The sequence below is a fragment of the Benincasa hispida genome, chromosome 9 (genome assembly GCF_009727055.1).
Source record: "Benincasa hispida cultivar B227 chromosome 9, ASM972705v1, whole genome shotgun sequence".
NCBI lineage: Eukaryota > Viridiplantae > Streptophyta > Magnoliopsida > Cucurbitales > Cucurbitaceae > Benincasa > Benincasa hispida.
Window position 1 is genome coordinate 6,308,513 of NC_052357.1, and position 17,114 is coordinate 6,325,626.

The window sequence follows — 17,114 nt, forward strand, 5'->3', positions numbered from 1 at the left end:
AAGGTCCTTGAGCAGAAGCATGGAGATTGATCTAAAATTTATTTTCATAGAATCAAATTTACAAAATACAAATGTTATGTATAATCATAAATTTACAGCATGCAAACAAAAAAGGAAATTGGAGAATTAGGGTGAGAGAAAAATTATCCTTGAAGAACCCTTCTTTACGTTTTTCATCTCTCCGGATCTGTCACGAACAAACTCAATCCAAATGGTCACCACCACGAAAAGAACCTCATGTATTCTCTAATGGGATGAAAATCACTAAGGAGTTGTGGGCTCCTAGGTTTTTGGAAGAAAGGAAATGATTGAGAGGGAAAAAACCATTTTTCCAGGAAAATTGTAAGTCTCTTGAGCACCACCTACACACATGCATTAAAATAGAGAGAAATAAGGGGAAGTGAGTTACAACTCCCTCCCAAAACCATTTTCAAAATAAATTAAATTAATTTAACATATAAATATATGATAACTACCTTATCATATAATATATATTAAACTATATGTTATATCTAATATAACACATAATATATAGTTTAATATTGTATCAAATACAAGTTTTTATTCTTTCAGCAATGCATGATATTTAATTTAAATCTTATTTATATTAAACTTAATTATAGGAATCTAATTCATATTATTAATATTTGAATCAAATTCAAATATTTATTTTCTCTCAAATAATAAATCAAATACATTATAGTAATTATATCATATATAATTAAGTATAATTAATTATATCACATATAATTAATTCCCTTAATTAATTTGAAAAATTCAAATTAATCCAAATTGATTCTCATTTAATCCCTGTTGAGATACAGAGGGGGTCTCATAGACCTGTAGATTAAAGCTCCAATTGTACTTGAATAATTAGTTAAACTCTCTAATTAAATTATTCAACATCCATTAACTGTCGAGCACCCTACTAAAGACCGATAATTGCACTCTTCACACTACAGATTTATTTATGTGTCCATTAGATGTAACCAGTCAACAAAGCAATGACCTTTCACAAATTGCTCGTAAGTACAACTGGGTCAAAATTACCGTTTTGCCCTATAGTTATATCTAACTCCTTAAGTATCATTGATCCATCTAATGAACAATAAATCATAGTCCAACTATGACTAGACTTCTCTCAGGCTAGGAGAGGGTGTGGCGCCACATTGTTCAAGCCCTAGAATCAGCCCTTAAGGGAGCAATTTATCTACTTTCCTCTACGTTGGGGAAGGGGTGGATTCCGTCTTGTATAGTTGTGTTCTCAACTCCTCAATCAGACGAATCCCCATAATGGGAGGCTTGTTGAGTTGACGATCTAGCCACTCTCACCCATACAAATCAAAAGACCGCCTTCATAGGCAAGAGTTCACAACTCACTCAGGATTTAGGTCATGTCACATATGGTCATTTTAGTGAAATGTAAGTTTCTATTATGAACGACGTTATATAATGAGACTAGTCATTTCGTGGTCTGGTCTTATACAAACTTCTTTGTATAGTATATCCCCGCTCACATATCTCCCCATGAATGATCAGGATTAAATCATTTGTAGAACTTTACAACAATTGTAACATATACAAAGTGAGCCATACTCGTAATGTCACCAGGATAAGGTATCCAGCCTTATCCATCTACTACAGACCATTTAGGTTACCACTTAAACATGATCAACCAGTATGTTCATACATAAATGTTTAAGCTACAAAATAACATTGAATATTAGTTTATTGGTTTATGGTTAATGCAACTAAAATTGAAATAAAACATCGTATATTTTATTAAATAAATAAGATGTTTGTACACAATTACAAACTATAGACCCTACGAGATTTAGGGCATCAACCCCAACAAGTTAATGATTTCTGGACTGAATAATAGTGACTAATCATTATAAGGATAAGAGTTATTATGGTGTAATGGTTGGTTGAGATTGTCTCAATTTAGTGAAGGGGTAATTGACCACCCTACAATGACTTTTATCTTGACTCACTGAAGCATCATTGCAAAATTAGATGCCATAGAGGGTTCATTAGAATTATACTAAACTTTGATTGGTTTTTCATGGGTAATGGTTTAATTGTTGAGGTTGATGCCCTAAATCTCCCGGTCTTGTAATTTGTAAATGTATTGTACAAAAAGTTTATTTATCTAATAAAATAAGAAGTATTTTATTCGACATTTAGTTGCATTAACCCACAAAAACCAATAAACTGAGATTTAGGATTATCTTATGTAACTTAAACATGTATGTAAAGACATACAAGTGGATCGTATTTAAGTAATAACCTAAACGGTTTGTAGTAGATGGATAAGGGTGGGTACCTTATCCTAGTGACACTACGAGTACGATTTGCTTTGTAGTTGTTATAGTTATTGTAAATTGCTACAAATGATCTAGTCCTAATCATTTATATGGAGACATGTAAGTCGTGATATTCTATACAAAGAGTTTATGTAAGACCAGACCACGAAATGAATAGTCTCTCTATGTAACACTGTTTCTAGAAGAGACTTACATTTCATCAGGATGACCATAGGTGATTTGACTTGAATCCTGAGTGAGTTGGGAACTCATGCCTATGAAAGTGGTCCTTTGATTTTTATAGGCGAGAGTGGCTAGTTATGCCGACTCAATGTGCCTAGGGATCATCTGATTGGAAAGTTGGGAACACAACTACATAATAAGAAATTACTTCTTCCCTACTGTTAGGATAAGTAAAGAAATTACTCTCTTAAAGACTAATTTTGGGACTTGAACAATGTGACACCACACCCTCTTCTGGCCTGAGAAGGGTTCGGTTATAGTTGGACTATAATTTATCATTTATTAAAGGGATCATCGGTACTTAAGGAATTAAATGTAATTACAGGGACAAACGGTAATTTTGGCTCAACTGTACTTACGAGCAATTTGTGAAGGGTCAACGCACTGTTGATTGGTTATATCCAGTGGACACAAAAATTTATGTATAGTGCAAATAGTGCAATTATTAGTCTTTAGTGGAGTGACTGATAGTTAATGGAAGTTGATTAATTTAATTAAAGAGCCTAATTAATTAATCAAGTACCATTGAAGCTTCAATCTATATGTCTGTAAGGTCCTCTCGTTAACTCAATTGGAATTAATGAGAATCAAATTAATTTGGATTAATTTGAATTGTTCAAATTAATAAAGGGAACTGATTATATAAGATATAATTAATATAAAATTATTTATATGAGATATAATAATGTATATGATACATTATAATATAAATTTTTATTTGAAAGAAAATGAATATCTGAATATGGTTCAAATATTAAAATAAATATGAATTTGATTCTTATTAAATACTATAAGTTAAATGAGAAATTATTAAACTATAGGTTATATTATATGTGATATAAAATAAACTACGGTTATTTGTTATATTAGATATAACATATGGTTTAATTTTTTTTATTTTTATTATTATTATTATATATATATATTACATCAATTAAAGAAAAACCAGATTTATTTAATTAAATAATTTGTTTATTAAGGAGGGAATTATTTGATAACTTCTCCCTCCCCTCCCCAATTATTTTCTCGTTAACTAACATATGGAAGTGGGAAGGGCTGAATCTTTCATCTTTCCCTTGCATTCTAATATAAAAATAGATTTTTTTTTTTTGTTGGGGTGCACATTGCTCTCTCAAATTCAAGAATCTCATCCTTTCAAAATTAGTTTTGAAGCCCACAAAACTCTCATCGATTCTCTGCTCTTCAAGAATACCAAAGTTTCTATTAGGGTTGATGTCCTAAATCTTGTAGGGTCCTGTAGTTTGTAAATACTTATATGAACAAACGCTTGTGATGTAATAATATGAGATATTTTCTTCACTGTTGTCTATGAAATATGAGATATTTTATTTGCATTTACCAAATACCAATAAATTAAGATCCCTGGTTGTCATTGTAACTTAAGCATGTATGTGGATACATACAAGTGGATCATGCCTTATATGACAACCTAAATAGTCTGTAGTATATGGATAAAGGAGGGAAACATTATCTTGGTGACACTACGAATACAGCCTGCTTTGTAGATGTTACAAATGTTATAAAGTGCTATAGATGGTCTGATCCTGATCATTCATGTGGAAACATGTGAGCGGGGGTGTCTTATACAAAGAAGTTTGTATAAGACTAGACCACGAAATGTTTAGTCTCGTTATATAACGTTGTTCATGACAGAGACTTTCATTTCACTAGGATGACTATAGGTAACATGACTTTAATCTTGAGTGAGTTGGGAACTCCTGCCTATAAGGACAGTCCTTTGATTTGCATGGGTGCGAGTGGCCAGATTGCCGACTTAAACCTACCACTTTGGGGATTCGTCTGATTGGGGAGCTGGGAACTCAGCTACACAAGATGGAATTTACTCCTTCCCCGAAGCAAGGGTAAGTAGATAGATTGCTCCCTTAAGGGCTAATTATGGGGCTTGAACGATGTGGCGCCACACACCTTCTCATGGCCTGAGAGGTGTCCACTCATAGTAAGACAATGATGTATTGTTCATTAGAGGAATCAATGGTACTTAAGGAGTTAGATGTAACTATAGGGGCAAAACGATAAATTAACCCAGCTGTACTTACGAGCGATCTGTGAAGGGTTATCGTACCGTTAATTGGTTATATCCGATGGACACAGAAATATATCTATAGTGAGAAGAGTGCATTTGGTGGAGTGCCCGACAATTAACAGATGGTAGATCTCATGATTAAAAAGTTTAGTCAGCTATTCACATACCGTTGGAGCTTTAAGCTACAGGTTCATAAGGTCCCCTTGGTAGCTCAATGGATTCAAGTTAAGAATAAGTTTTTGGGTTAGTTTGAAGTTAAAATTAACAAGAGGGAGTTTGATTATATATGATATAATTAAACAAGTTCAATTATATGTGATATAATTGATATAATGTATGAGATACATTAATTGGAGGATTTTGATATAAATATGATTTATATTGAATAAAGGAGAAAGGAACTATGGTTTGAATGTTACATCTGATGTGATATTAAAATTATAGGTTACAAATATAATATGATAAGTTAGTTATTATATTTATTTATAATTAAAACAATTATATGATAATTGTGGGTGGTTTCTCCTTTAACATGCGTGAAAGTGGGAGGTTATGTTCAGTTTTCATAACTGAAGGATAAAATGAAAAATGTTTTCAATTTTTAATGAGACCGTTTCATCAAGTGTTTTACTAATCATTTAGCTGACTAGAGACTACACGATAGCCTTCTAAGCGACAGCTTAAACGATTGTGTAAGCGTCTTTCCCTAAATGATCATGTAAAGTGGTTTACTAAGCGATTGCGTACTAAGCGAGATTCACTAAACGATCAAGCCTGTTTTACTAAATGATTGTGTACCTGTCGAGTTTTACTAAACGATCAAGCACATCAGTCTATGCGATAGACAGTATCATTCTCCCACTTGCTTGATCGTATAGTTCGATTGTTTACTTGCCTCCAACCATCTACCAAATCCAATAGAGCCCACACCTCTTGGATTCTCACTTCGAGAATACCAAAGATACCGAGTGGTGGTGTCTAAGAGTTTGCTTGTTCATGAAGAAGATTGTTCATGATCTAAGCGACAACGAGAGATTAGGTAGGCATTCTAAGCGATAGCGAGAGGTTGTTGTTCCAGTTTACATGAGAGCAAGAGATTAGTAGAAGAAGAGTTCTTCAAAGGTATGTCTCTCGTTACTTTTGTATTTATTTACTAGAGCATGTTGTAATTGAAGGAAATCAAACATGAGGATTTCCATGAGCAGCGAAAGGATCGTTCCAAATTCCATTCAAATTGAACACTAACAATTACAATCTAAGAATGGAAACTAACAGGTCATGCACAAAACGAAATTACAACATGTTAAGATGATACAAGGGATAGAGGATGCATACCTTTGAAGACTCATTCTTCACAAATCCCTCGATCAATCTCCAAGTGCACAAGAAATGCAACGCTCGAACGCAACCAGAACAATACGATCACTAGCACAAACACAACGAACGGCCTCCACGAAACTAATAAAAAACTTGATGCATTGTAAATGTGATGAAATAATGGTCTATAATTGTGATGATGATTTATGCATTGCACATGCAAGTTTTCCTAGTAAAACCCAAGTATAAATCTCATTAGGTTTCCTGGTAAGTCTAGGGTCGAACAAAGGGACTACTAAGTTACTATGCGGCAGTAAATTTTGATTCCTTTGCGGTGGCAAAAACAAATAAGTTGGTTGGTATTTGGTTTAAGTATATGTCCTATGCGACGGAGTCGAGTAAAGAGTTGATGAAATCGAAAGTTACAATGAGTATGCGATGAATGGGTTGAGAAGGGATTTCGCTAACAATTCCTAAGATTGCGTTCAAGTTATGCGATCATGCTACACACACACAATAGCATGTCACCTCTCAATGCAAACGCCATAGTTCCTATTTCTAGGACACATGCGATGTATACGATAATGTCGGTAGGACTTATGTCTAAGCTTCTATTCTTGTCTATGCTATGATGAATGATGCACACACATACAAGGTAACCGCATACTATCATATCCTATTTCTAGGGTGCATGCGATGCATAATAGCAAACAGAACTTATGTCTAAGTTTCTATCTCTTGCTTATGCGGTCCTAATCTGACTCTCTCAAGCTTAGATTCTGACCTGACTCTCTCAAATCTAGGTTCTTTCTTTAGACTACTCTCTCAAGTACCTCTAAAGGGTGAACGACTCATACATAAGACAAAATGATTGCATAAAGTGAAGATCTTAAGTCATGCTAGCTAAGTACTTCTCAACCCATTCAAAAATTTAGCTACTCATGCGAAACGTGGAGAGATTGTACAGATGTTGAGATGAGAATTCCATTTTCTATAAATAAAGTACAGAATACAAAACAACAATGGAAAGTAGGGATAAGAAGCCTGGTAGCAATGTCTTGCTTCCCGTGGCTTTTACACTATCTTTTTACTCTACTCTGCCCAGAAGAATATCCTTGCTTTCGTAAGTTTCGGCCCTTTATCTGTTTATAGCGCTTCCCGGCAGTCTTTCGAGCTATCCAGGAATGTCCCTTCGGCGTCTTCTTCTCTTCGCTCGCCTCCGCCTTCTAAGTATAAGAATAACTACAGACTAACGGTAATCTATTTGTATATGATCTATCTTCTGTGTGTGGCGAACTTCTTGAACGATGGTGGCCTTCGGTGTTTATAGAGCTCAAGGTGAAGAAGCTTTTCTCTCTAATGATTGCAATGATGGGAGGTCATTAAATCTTCTGTCTGATGCGCCGATTAATGATCACCAAAAAGTTGAATGTACTTGCTACAGTGTGTCGTTAACGGCTTGTCAACTAAATTCGAATTCGACCGTCATCAGCTTTCCGTCCCATCATGATTTATTAAGCTTTCACCTTGATGCACCGTCTTTATGCAACCACCTTCTTGAGCAACTTTTCGAGCACATACGATCGTATGACTTTGCAATCGCAATCTTTCAATGCGCGTGGACACCAAATTCCTTTGATCGCAATTTATCTTGCGCCAACGCATTTTTCCTACACAAAATAAGCAAATTAGCTGCTTTTATGCGATCGCAATATTCTCAGTTTAACACTTTTGGACATGATTTTGTATACTTTTACCGTCACATTTCCTCATTGTTTTACATCTTTGAGCTGTAATAACGTGTATTTATGCCCGTTATCACATACCTTTGAAGACTCATTCTTCACAAATCCCTCGATCAATCTCCAAGCACCCAAGAAATGCAACGCTCGAATGCAACGATCGAAACAATATGATCACTAGCACGAACACAACGAACAGCCTCCACAAAACCAATCGAGTCACACTCGATTCACGAAATGAGTGAGGACACCACCACAATGGTTACCTTGGTATTCTCGATGTGAGAATCCAGGAGTTGTGGGCTCTATATGACCTTGGCTTGAGGAAGAAACAAGAGGATAATGATCATGTAGACAATCGAGCAAATGGGAGATAGGAAGTTGTCTATCGTGTAGACGATGTGTTCAATTGCTTAGTAAATGGTAGCCTATTGTATAGACTTATCCACTCAATCGTTTAGCTATGATCAGCTGATGAACTATTGTATAGTCAAGCTCCACGATCGTTTAGTCTCTACCAGATATCGCTTAGTGAAACACTTTCACTTGATAGCTTCTCCGTGAGTTCTTTCCGAAAGTGGCAATTCTCTAAATTTAGGAAAACATTTTTCCTTTTATCTCACAGTTACCATAAAACCACCTATAACCTCCATTCAATTGGCTATTAGAGAAAACAATTTAATTATCAAATAATTAATACATTATAAATAAATATGATAACCAACTTACCATATTATATTTATAACCTATAGTTTTAATATTCATCTCATGAAACATACAAACCATAGTTCTTTTTCTATTTTATGGTACTTAATGTAAATCATATTTACATTAATCCTCCACTTGATGTATCTCATACATCACACCAATTATATCATATATAGTTAAATTTACTCTTGTTAATTTGAACACTTCAAACTAACCCCAAGAACCGATTCTCAACTTGAAACTCCAACGGTACATGAATAACTAGCTAAACTCTTTAGTCATGGGATCCACCATCCATTAATTGTTGGGCACTCCACTAAAGACCAACAGCTGCATTCTCCTCAATACAGATATATTTCTATATCCATATCAACCAATCAATAATGCGATAACCCTTCACAGATCGCTCGTAAGTACAGTTGGTCCAATTTACCGTTTTGCCCCTGTAGTTACATCTAACTCCTTAAGTACCACTGATTCCTCTAATGAACAAGAAGTCATAGTCCTACTATGACTAGGTCCTCTCTTCCAAAGAGAGAGTGTGGCCACTATGTTCAAGATTTGAAATCAGCTCTTTAGGGAGCAATCTATCTACTTACCCCTACTTCCGGGAATGAGTGAATTTCGTCTTGTGTAACTGAGTTCTCAGCTCCCCAATCAGACTAATCCCCAAAAAGGTAGACTTGTCGAGTTGGTAATCTGGCCACTCTCATCCATACTAATCAAAGGATCGCCCTCAAAGACAAGAGTTCCCAAAACACTCAGGATTAAGGTCATGTTACCTATAGTCGTTTAAGTGAGATGTAAGTCTCAAATATCAACGGCGTTATATAAAGAGACGAATCATCTAATGGTCCGGTCTTATACACTCTTTGTATAGGATACCCCCGCTCGTATGTCTCCACATGAATGGTCAGGATCAGACTATCTGTAGTAGTTCACAACACTTGTAAATCTCTACAAAGTGGGTCGTATCCGTAGTGTCACCAAGATAAGGTATCCCTCCTTAATCCATATACTACCGACCTTTTAGGTTATTACTTAAGGCATGATCCACCTGTATATCTCATATACATGCTTAAGTTTACATACAATAACCATGAATCTTTGTTTATTGGATACGAGTACATGCAAATAAAATAACTCTTATTTTATTAATAATAATGTGTACAAAGTTTACAAACTACGAGACTCCGGGAGAATTAGGACACCAATCCCAACAATAATTTGTTAGAAGATGCATAATTGTTTTGTATGTTTGTGAATGGCTTTAATTCTGTCACAATGGCTTGGAAAGATCTTGCTTCTACTAATGGGTTCTCTTGGATAAGAGTTCTTGCAGTTTCTATGTGGTTGTGTTCAAAATTTGGAGATTCGTTAATGCATTTTTTAATGGTTGTTTGTGAATTCAAAGAGAATTTAAATAGTACGTAATTTTGAGAGGAATGTGAAGAGTTTCAGTCTTCAAAGGTGAGAGATCTTTTGATCTCTTCTTTATCTTCTTTTTCTATGTAATTGCATGCTAAATTAAATCAAGTGTTTATGTTTCCGTTCTCTATTTGATTATATGTTTTGTAAGACAAAATTGGGATACGAATCCTTTCTGCACAGAGTGTTATCTACTCTTTCATTAATAACTAATATAAATAATTTGTATGATTTCATCAATCTTCAATTATGACTAGCGTTAAACCTTTTAAATGTCGACAAACTGAACGACAACAATTATACGAGTTAGAAAAACACTATAAACATTGTGCTAATAATCGATGACCTAGGGTTTGTCTTTGTTGAGGAATGTCCTTAAGTACCTGCAAATACCCGCTGCTAGAGCACCTTGAAATGTTTGGAATGCATATGATAGATGCGTCAAGGCAAACAAAAAGGGTCGAGCGTATATTTTGGCCAGCTTATCTTACGTCTTGGCCAAGAAGCACGAAAATATGATCACTGCATGTGAGATCATGGATTCGTTGAGGGAGATGTTTGCACGACCATCCACACAACTCCAACATAACACTCTGAAATACATTTTCAATTCCCATATGAAAGAAAGGGTTTATGTTCAAGAAAATGTTCTTAACATGATGGTCCATTTTAACATGGGTGAGATGAATGGGTCTATCATCGACAAAGCCAGTTAGGTTAACTTACATTTTGGAGACTCTACCTAAGAGTTTTCTCCATTGCCTGTCACCATGTTAAGATGTGGATCTGATTCTTTTTCCATTAAAGTGTTACAAATGATCTTATCCTAATCATTCATGTAGAGACAATAGAAGATGTGGACAAAGATGAATAGATCAAAGATATGGATCTCAAAATGGAGTTCATGTACTTCAATTCAGTCAGGTACCTTATAGATCAACCTGATAAGGTTAAACTTATAGATTGCAAATTGATCTACAAGGGAAAATGGTGTTGGTGGTAGGGTGCAGACTTTTAAGGCTAGACTAGTGGCAAAGGGTTATACCCAGGTTGAGAGAGTTAACTGTGAGGAATCTTTTTCACCTGTTACGACGTTAAAGTCTATCCGAATACTCTTGTCCATTGCCACATATTATGACTATGAGATTGATAGATTAATTAATTAACTCTATAATTAAATTAATCACCCTTCATTAACTGTTGGTCACTCCATTAAAGACCGACAACTACACTCTTCACACTATAGATATATAACCAATCAACGTGGCACTGACCATTCATAAATTGCTCGTAAGAAAAGTTGGGTTAAAATTACCATTTTACCTCTGCAATTACATCTAACTCCTTAAGTACCACTAGTCTCGCTAATGAACAATTAGTCATAGTCCAACTATAACTGAACCTCTCTCGAACCAGGAGAGAGTGTGGTGCCACATTGTGCAAGACACAGAACCAGTCTTTAAGGGAGAAATTGTCACATCCCCCTCCCGAGTCGATCCTTCAACCCGAAAAGAAGTGTGAGACCATAGATTTTAAGGATTTCTATTGTTTAGGACTTTATGTTTATACATATATTTCATTTTTAAACATAAAACATAACCGAGGTAATTCAGTTGAAAATGTTTATACAATACATTAGCGTTTATCTATTTATTATCGTACATCTAAACACTCATGCTACCACTATCCAAATAGAATGATTTCCGCAATCACTCCGATAATTGGTCCTAATTCAATTTCCGCACCCTCTTCCTGTTACTTGGGGGGAGGTTTAGGAAAACATTTGAAAATCATGAGCGAGAATGCTCAGTGAGTGGTAAGTTTTAAACCAAATAATAATGACTTTTCAAAATAATTTTCTGGGAAACCAACATCACAACATAAACTATCATTCAAACATATGTACGTACTGACAATTCGTGAAACCAGATTGACATGATCACGATATTCAACAATACATACTAAATCCCATAGACTGGTTTGAGGAAACAATTTCTAGTACCCCAAAAAACCCATCGAATGTGCACATGTCGACCATTTCTGCTAGACATAACTCGGGTATGTGGATAATCCCAGCCAGATACACTGACAATTTCAGTCCAACGTCCACGAAGTATGCTAATAATATCCGAGTACAATTTCCAATTTCCAATCAAAGTGATAAGAACAAACATCCAAACCAAGACTCACAGAATAAACAGTCATCCAAACAAAAGAACAATAATTATAATTCAGGAAAACATATATTTTTAGATTATGCCAAATTTACCAAACTGGTACAAATATATAATATATCCAAACATTCAAAAATATCAACCACTCACCATTTTTCCTGATCGGTTTTCCGAAGTTTCTTTAACCAACTTCTTGTCCTATTTCTCCTAAATTCAAATTCCTTCTTTTTCAAAGAATTTCAAAATTAGCCTATAATTCTTTTCAATAATCCCAATCTTATTCACCAATAACTTTAAGAGTTTAGAAAAACTAGCTTACCTTCTATAACTAGGCTTGACTTATTCCAAAACCATTCGTTGAAGGTTATCTTGGCAAATTGGTGGGTGTTAAGCTGTAGGGTGGTTGCGTTTGGTGCATAGGTGGGCTGGAACGCATGCAGCTGGGCGGTAGCATTTGCACAGAGCAGCACTGGGCGACAAGATGTGTGCAATGTGTACTGAAGTGTGTTTATGCGTTCGTTCAAATGCATCTGGCAGGGCGCCCGCAAGCACTTGCATTGGCAAGGACACACGGCAGGCTAAACGATAAGTTTACACGATCAGCCTATCCGATCAGCTGGCCACTTGACTTCCAACGCAAGCTCTTCTTTCTTCAACGCCTCAGTTGGGACAGTAGCCCGAGACTTTCCTCTATACTCCCTTCTAAGGACTTCCTTACTAACTTTACTCAAAAGGCACGAGTGGATTGTGAGAGTTGTTCGTCTCAACTTATCCTATTTATAGGTCTCTCAAGTCCTTCCCAGCTTGACATCTCCAGCTTAACTGGATGTCAATGTGCCCTCAACTTGCACTGCCCACGACAACCCTTTGCCACCTTGGTCCGCAAGTGTCTTCCTTTCCTTTAGCCAATGCTTTAGCTTTCCTTTGCATGCCCTCACGTGCGCCCACCTCAAATCTTGTCCATTCCATCCTAAATTTCCAACTAACAACTCGTAGTTCCAATTCGTCGAACACTTAAGCCGGTGTATCACCCACCGTTTGTCCTTCGAATCATAGCTTAACAGCCCATAGCCACGTGCACAAGACCAAAGTATTCACCACCTAAACTCGCAAGTCTTTTGTGTGTCACAAGCCCCATCAACGCATAGACACTACACTATAGCTCTTTCACATAGCTTCATCATGTAGCTCTTTTGCGTACTGCATGCCCATCGTCGCATACCTCACGCACGCTGCCTCGCTCCATCGCATAGCTCTAGCGTGCATCAAGTAGCTAGTGCATTGTGCTCATCGTCACATACTGGTCCACACGCATGCCCAGCCTCAATTGCTTAGCTTTGCGCTCATCGCTTATCGTCTGGCACTATCGTGCAGCCTCGCAAGCAGCTATGTGATCGCTCTTACTCAACACCCTAATGGCTCACACTCGGCGCCTTGTGTCCCCTCTCGCGCGACTCCATGCGTGCGGTCGAGCGCTCATGCCTTGCGTCTAATCATCCTGCTCATGTGTGGTCAGCGCCTCGTTTACACTCGTTGCTCGGTGACCCTTCCTCACAATGCTTATATCATGCGCCCAAGCTTCCGCGCATCACTTAGGCTTAACGTCTTCCTTGTGCCAACGCCCAACACACCTTGCCCATATGCATACTAACCTTACAAGCCCCTTAGTTGCCGCATACTTTATCCACACCCAACGATATTCCAATGTGTGATCAACCTACTCATGCCAACACTTGGCCAGTGCATTGACGCTCACACTTTTCTTTGCATCAACCTACAATACCTATAACCAACGTATGGGGCCTTCATACGTGCACCTTTCTAAGTAACATAGATCAATGTTAGATGTTTATATGTTTAAATACTTAGTCAAATTTATTTCCTAAAACCTTCACTTTAATAATTAGTCCCTTAGATTAAAATTTTTCATTGACCAAACTTTTAATTACACAAATAACACTCGAGGTCTCACAGAAATTTATCTACTTACCCTAACAATTGAGAAGAATTAAATTTCTTCTTGTGTAGTTGTATTCTCAGCTCCCTAATCAGACGAATCCCCAAAATGATAGGCATATTGAGTCGGTGAATCTAGCCACTCTCACCCATGCAAATCAAAAAACGCCCTCATAGGAAAATTTTGGGTTAATGCAACTAAATGTCAAATAAAATAACACTTATTTTATTAAATAAATAATATGTTTGTAAAAATACAATTTACAAACTGCAAGACCATGAGATTTAGGGCATCGACCCCAATACTTTATTGATAGAAATTGAAAGTTGCATAAGAGAATTATTAGTTTCTCTCAAATTGAGAACCGTAGAGGGGAAACAATAGGAAAAGAGATGGAGAAATGTTTGAAACAGTGGGTATTGAAAAGGTTTTGACATTAACTATTGATAATACTTCATCAAATGATACATCCATCGGTTACTTAAAGAAGTGTTCTAAACATGGGTTAATGTTGAATGATGATTTATTGCATGCTAAATGTTGTGCATATATATTGAATTTAATTGTTTGTGATGGCTTGAAAGATGTGATGATTCATTTATTCAAATTCGAAATGTCGTGAGATTTGTTAGATCTTCTCCTGTTAGACTTGCTAAATTTAAGAAGTACATTGAAGAGGAGAGCATATCTAGTAAGAGTATGTTGTGTCTTGATGTTCAAACTAGATGAAATTTTGCATACTTTATGCTTGATGCACCTAAAAAGTTTGAAAATGCATTTGAGAGGTTAAAAGACTACGACACAGTTTACATGAATGAGGAGAGTAAACCAACCACCCAAGATTGAAAATTTGCTAGAATATTTATCAAATTCTTGTCTGTATTTTATGAAGTAACTGTTAGGTTTTTAGGGTCTCTTTATGTTACTTTCAATACAATCTTCCATGAGATTAGTATTATTTAGAATTGCATAAGAAAATATTCAAGTGTAACTGGTCCTGAAATTTTTCTTTTGCGTGAAATGGTAATGAAAATGCAAGAGAAGTATGATAAGTATTAGGAGAAAAGCGAGAAAACAAATTTCCTTTTGTATGTTGCTTTAATTTTGGACCCACGTTACAAGATGAATCTTTTATGTGCTATCTGAACCAATTGTTTGACACGAGTGCGGCTAAGTCGAAAATAAGGTGGAGAATTTTTTTTTAGAAAATTGTTAAATGAATATAGTTTGTCAACTGTTAATCATGGTTCATCTTCATGTCCAAATATGAGTCAATCTTCAGTTTGTACGGGTAGTAACTCGACGACTACATCTAGTACTACTTGTTCTACTATTAGTATTGCTTCGTAGGTTTTTTGTTTTGATTTTGAAGATATGGAAGAAGATGATACCTAAAGTGTGGATACAAAAGTTGAGATTTACTTGAGTCTCGTATTAAACGTGTGGAGAACTTTGATATCTTAGAGTGGTGGAAAGGAAATTCCTCTAGATATAAGGTTCTTAACAAAATTGCACGAAATCTTTTAGCAATTCTAGTATCCATAGTTGCTTCTGGGTTTGCATTTTGTACTAGTGGGAGAGTAATCGATCCTTTTCGTTCCACGTTAGCTCCAACCACAGTTGAGACACTTATATGTGCACAAAATTGGTTACATTCAAAAGTAATTAGCATTGATCTTCAAAGATATTTGGAGGATATTGTAATTGTTGAAGAAGGTTTGTATCTTTGAACATTCTTTCAAGACTTCAAATATATTATTTATATAATTATTATGTTAATAAGTTCATCATTTTTTTAGACTTCAAAGCAGGTTTAGAGGCGAAAAGTAAGGAGAAGAACGAGAAGAACGAGAAGGAGAAGGTGGCTTGAACAAGTTTGCTTTTATGTGACTTAAAACATCGAAAGTTTGTTATTGTTGGAGAACTTTTATGTAATTGTTGAAGAACTTTTGTGTTATTATTTGTAGAATAAGAAGATTTATGTTTGTAGTACTTATATTTGGACTTTGAAACTTTTGAATTTATTGTTGTTGTCAAACTAGTAGTGTAACTCAAAACTTTGAACGTTGTCATCTGGACTTTGGAACTTTTATGTTATTGTTTAAACAAAAAGTTTTATGTTTGTAGTACTTATATTTGGACTTTGGAACTTTTAATTTTATTGTTGTTGTTGTGTTGAATTAGTATTATTATATTGATAGAAGTCTAATAGACTAGTATTACCTAATATTTGCTAATTGTAATTGTTATTATTAAACTTTAAACTTATTCATTTTTGTTGTCTTGGAATTTCAAATTTGGTTTTCAAAACATAAAAATATATTTTGAATACAAGAAATAATTTGAATTCATTGTTTGATTGAATTTAAATTTTAAAATTATATTCAGAAAAGGTTGTAAGAAAAAGGGAAAAATTAGAAGGAAATTTCAAATTAGAAAATTATGAAATAGGGAAAAAAAGAGAGAAACAACTATCCAATATTGCAAAACTGAACTGAACCAAACATGCGACTTGATTCGTTTTCAAAATTTCAAAATTTGCGGTTCAATTCGGTTTGAGCTCCAAACCAAACCGAACCGTGAACACTCCTAAGCATCTCTACTCACCACCATTTGTAATCAACCCATTACTTTAGCTATAAAATTCATTCAACGCATTCATTAGGTATTCATTGTGTTAAGATCAATTATCATGTTCAAACATATTGATTTAGCTGATAGTCCTTGTTTCGATCCTAGACTCACCAGGAACTCTAGTTAGACTTATACTTGGGCTTAAGTAAAGTAAACATTGCGTTCAACATAGATCATTTATTTCATTTACCAACCAAGACACGATAAAAGGCAATCTTTAATCGTAACCATTTCAAAATGCAACAGACATTTTGTTATATTTATAAATACTTTGATTTATTCTTCTATATTTGAAAACAATCCTATATTTAATGGTTAATTGTATAGATTTAAATAATGCAGAACTTTGAATAAAAAATATGGCAAAATGAGCACAACTCAAGCATACAAAAATATGTTCGATCAACTACAAAATTAGAAGTTTAATTTTTTCTCCCCATATTGTAAAATAAAAATAAATCAATAAAGAACATTGTCTTTTTGTTTTCAAGTTTTATATGGTAGGAAGGATGATTGAATATTTAAGACTACAAATGTTCT